Source organism: Portunus trituberculatus, chromosome 8 (genome assembly GCF_017591435.1).
Source record: "Portunus trituberculatus isolate SZX2019 chromosome 8, ASM1759143v1, whole genome shotgun sequence".
Taxonomy (NCBI): domain Eukaryota; kingdom Metazoa; phylum Arthropoda; class Malacostraca; order Decapoda; family Portunidae; genus Portunus; species Portunus trituberculatus.
The window spans coordinates 7,365,001-7,370,000 of record NC_059262.1 but is presented as its reverse complement, the minus strand read 5'-3'; the positions used below and the strand labels follow the sequence as shown (position 1 = coordinate 7,370,000).

The 5,000-nt window shown below is 38.8% G+C and overlaps 1 protein-coding gene across 22 annotated transcripts in view; it reads left to right on the top strand.

Annotated features, from left to right (window-relative positions):
- Window positions 1–5,000, top strand: part of LOC123498820 (coiled-coil domain-containing protein AGAP005037-like) — a 140,073-nt gene that overhangs the window by 119,328 nt on the left and 15,745 nt on the right. The window lies entirely within an intron of this gene.

Genomic DNA, 5,000 nt, shown 5'->3' with positions numbered 1-5,000 from the left:
CACGTCTCCCCAGTCTTGTGTTTCTCTGTTTCTCTGTCCCCTCTCCGTTTGGCGCTTGTCTATGGCGCTTGTTGGCTTTCAGGGAGCTTAAATTTTTTTTTTTTTTTTTTATTTATTTCCTTTATGTTGCAGTTGTAGGGTAACATTTCCCCCTGTTCCATGGGTTCCCAGGTTTGTGTTGTGTTGTGATGTAGTGTTGTATCATGAACTATTGTGTTCTGTCTCAGGTGGCTCTTGGGTTCCTTATGTTAACTCCTTCACTGATATGGTTGTTGGTGAATATATTGGTGTGGAGATTTTAAGAGTAGTCTGAGTACACTTTTACCACCATAATCTTCATTTAACTGGAAGTGAGAGTTATGAAAAATTATACCAAAACAACTTGAATGGAGGTTTTTTGTCTTCTCCATTTTTGTTACCCTTAGCCAGCATCCCAAACAAATAAATGAATAAGATAATAGAGATAGAAGATATTACACCACAGAGCAATGCCAGCCTGGGAACTACTGTACAAAGGCAGCTGTACAAAGCAATCCACCTTCCCTCCCTCACCTGTGTTCCTTGACCGTGGGATAAGCAAACACATTGGTCTGTATAAGATAAACAAGACACTCCTAGCTAGCCCGGCTGTCCCCGCTGACACCACTTGAGCTGTCCATAGGTGGCATGTTGAAATTCTTACCCAGGCCTTTTGTTTTCACCTCCTTAGGCCTGCTTTGGTATTTTGTTTGTCAGTTTTCACATGTCTAGGGTTTTGGAGTTAGTTTAGGTTTGGCTAGATTTGTTTTGGTTAAGGGTGTTTATTTCAGTGCAATTTAGTCTGATGTTTAAGGATTTGCAGTTGGTTGAGTTAGGTTAGGTTTGAATTAATCTTGTTTTACTTCAGTCCCTTCCATGTTGAAAAGTCTGAATCTTTACTGTTGGTTAGATTAGGCCTTTTTTTTTCCAACCATGCTTCCTCTTTTCATTCTTCATTTTGATATATGTGTGACTAGCAGTCACGTTGATCCAGTCTTCATTTTATCGTATTTTGGTTGGCAAGATTTCAAGCAAGTTAGGAAGTTAGGTTTGTTTTGTCTTGGTTTCTATACACCTTATCTTTAACTTGCAAAGATTTCAAACAAGCCAGCTGTGCCTCTTCGATTCCTTCTATTTATTCTGGTTGCAAGAATATCAAACAATTCTTTCATTTTGTTTTGATAGGCGAGATTTGAAGCAAGTTAGGTGAGCTCAGTCTTGCTTACCACACCTTATGCCTGTACTAGTTCTGAGGGGTTAGCTGAGTGTGACACCTGTAGGCCAGACAGCAGCAGAGGTAAGGCACTGTATGGCTCCCTTCTTGCCATAGCAGAAGTTGTGAGGTGCAGTCTGTCAAGGTAACTCAGTTGTGTGAAGCTGTGAGGTGTCCAAGTAATTCAGTGGTGTGGTGTGAAATGCAGTGTGTCAAGGTAACTCGGTAAGGGGTGCCCCAACCTGGTTATTTATATTCCCTTGTCGTTTTGGAAGCTTATGGAAGTGATTTTTGTCTCCACTCTTATAATCTTTTAAGTTACAAAAGTTATTGGTTATTTTTCTCATGTTAAGAAGCTATGGCTTACTTATTGGTTTACTACTTGTATTATTTTAGGGTAATCATGATTTTCTTAGATAGTTTTCATGCTTTTTTTTAAATATTTTTTTTCAAGAAGATGTGGTTTAGTTATTAGTTCTTAGGTTTTTAAGACAGTATTATGAAACTATGATTTCCTTATTTACTTGTCAGGGTTTTTTAAAGTAACTCTGAAAGGAGTTATGCTTTATTTATTAGTTCTGTGGTTTATGAGCAGTCATCTTTGTGTATGGATGAATCAGCAAGTGTGACTGGGAAACACAATAATGGAAACTTATGCTGTCTCGTAAGAATGATACATGAATAGGAAGGAACACCTGTTAACTGGAAGAAATAAGATGAGAGATGTTGTTTTTACTTTTATTTCACTCATTTACTTTTATTTCTTTGATTTTTGTCTTTGGTTTCTCCCGATGTATACACTTGGTTCAGGAATGGTTTGGCAGACTAACGGGAAACTTGAACTAGGAATGCATGAAAATGTTTCAAAGAAAAATGTGTAAATGGACAACATATTTAGCAGTTTTATATATTCATTTATTCTACATGCATATTGATAGTCTAAAAATAACTAGAGAAATTATGAGAGAGAGAGAGAGAGAGAATGTGTGTGTGTACATCTGTTTGTCTCTGCACCATTAGTCATTAGTTCTGCACTATAGATACACATATTTTAATTGACATTATTGTATGTGTGTGTGTGTGTGTGCGTGCATGTGTGTGTGTGTGTTTGTGTGTGTGTGTGTGTGTGTGTGTGTGTGTGTGTGTGTGTGTGTGTGTGTGTGTGTGTGTGTGTGTGTGTGTGTGTGTAGAGGATGTTTAGAGAGAGAAAGAGAGAGAGAGTTTTATTACCATGAAATTTGTTTACGTTTTAGCAGTTATTTAGAGAGAGAGAGAGAGAGAGAGAGAAGAGTGCACTTGTGTTGTGTATGTGTGTGCGTAGGTGTATGTGTGTTTTGATAAATACATGATAACTACTAAACTCATTAAAACTTTAAGATGTAAAACATGAGGGAGCATAACTAGATGGAGGTGAATTGTCAAACTTAACTAAAAATTGCATCTGTTAATTAAATCTCCATAACTATTTAGCAGACTGAGATGAGAGGAGGGAAAGAGGTGCTTGGAAACCTGGCCTTTAGAACACACACACACACACACACACACACACACACACACACACACACACACACACACACACACACACACACACACACACACACACACACACACACCAGTAAACCAGTGGAGTGTGTCTGTATGTATATCTGTGTGTGTGTGTGTGTGTGTGTGTGTGTGTGTGTGTGTGTGTGTGGAAAGTGAAAACAAAAATAACACTTAACACAATACATGTAATAGTATTTATTTTTTTTGGAAACTCGAGAAAGAAAATAAAGAGAGTAAAGATCTAGAAAATGAATAGATGCTAATACAAAAATACAAAGTTAAACATTTATGAAACAGAGGAGCCTCTCAAAAATGTAAAGTTTTGAAATAGAGAAAACAGATACAAACTAATACAGAAATAGAAAGTTTGAGTGAATTTCAGTATTAGTTAAAAAAAAAAAAAGCAAAGAAATATACTTTTGAGTATCTTTAAAAAAGATATTTTAATTTAGATACATGTGTTAGCTGTGTGATAGAAACATGACTATATTGAAACACAGATAATTACTTAATTCTATACGTACAACTAGGAACAATATTAACATATCCTAAGGTGTATAGCCATATTTGCTTTGCCATTCTATACAAACCAGTAGTCATGAACTTTCCAAAGGTGTATAGCTGTGAAGTGAACCCTTTCCCACCACACCAGGTAACAGGATCAGTACACATTGCTTTACTATTACTTCATCATGCTTTCCTTAGTGGCTTGATGCAGAGCAGTGACGCAGCGTTCACTCCCATCCCCGTGTCTGTCCGTCTGTCTGTCCGTCTGTCTGTCTGTCTGTCTGTCTGTCTGTCTGTCTGTCTGTCTGTGTCTGTCTGTCTGTCTGTCTGTCTGCTGTGCTAGATACCCCTCTGTGTCTCTCTGTCCCTTTGATTGCTTCTTTGTCTCTGTCCCTCTCTCCTGCCATCCTTCCTGTCCTCTCTTCTTTTTGTTCTCTTTTATCCTTCTTTATCCTCTCTCTCTCTCTCTCTCTCTCTCTCTCTCTCTCTCTCTCTCTCTCTCTCTCTCTCTCTCTCTCTCTCTCTCTCTCTCTCTCTCTCTCTCTCTCTCTCTCTCTCTCTCTCTCTCTCTCTCTCTCTCTCTCTCTCTCTCTCTCTCTCTCTCTCTCGTCTGCCCTCTTTGTCTTTCTTTATTATTTATCCCTCTTTCTCCTCTCCACCATCTGTTTCTTCTCATTTTCCATTCTCATTCATCAGTATCTTTCTCCCTCCTCCTTCTCCTTTCCTTTGCCCCTCCTTCTCCTTCTCCTTCTTTTCCTTCTTCTTCTTCTTCTCCTTCTCTTCCTCCTCCTCCTCAGTGTTTGTATTGCCTGCTGCCTGCCACAGTGAAGAGAGATATTCCTTACAAGCAAAGAGAGGTGTTCCTTAAGCTGCCTTGCTGAGCTACACGTCCCGCCACTCACTAACAAAACTCCTGTAGTTCATGACGTGGTTGTTTTGAAGGGTTTGATGTCTGGTTTGCTCAGTTGGTGAAAATTTTTGTGCCCCTTGGTGTTAAATCTTGTGTATTTGGTGTGAAATAAGGTGAAATTGTTGATTTAGACAAAAATTACTGCATACCAGAAATCACACAACAAAATCATAATGTAAGCCAGAAATCAGACAAAACACAAATTAAGACCAAAAATAATTAAAAACCAAAATATAAGTAAGACAAAATGAAAAAGAAGAGATGGAAATGTATTCATGATATTACTTCCTCATAACAAATATTAAAACAGAAAATTGCCCTTAATAACCCATTCTGATGAAAACATTATGAAAATATAAGAAGAAAACTTTATTGGCAGTGCTCCTTATTTAAGTCAGCAGTGAGAGAAGCCAGTTAGGCCAGAAGATCTTGACCAACTTTGTTCCAGCAGCTCCTTTGCTCCTCAGGACAAGGGATAACTCTTGTATTTCCACCACACATTGTGATTCCACGCTACTTATCACCTGTTTTGAATTATCTTCCTTATTTACATACTACTTAGTTCCTTGTTAGTTCATGGTTTGTTTGTTGTGCCGCCTCTCCTCCTGTGTTGTATTGTGTTGTGTTGCACCCCTCTCGGCTTCCACCATCTGCCTCCTGTCACGCATATTTTTCCTGCTTGTAGTTGTAGTGCTCCTCTCAGGGCTCGGTGCCCAAGCCTGAGGTGCCGAGGGGTTGGATGTGCCACTACAGGTCAGAAAAATGTGGCACTTGCCGTGAAAGTGGGTGCCTGCCCCTAAGAACAAG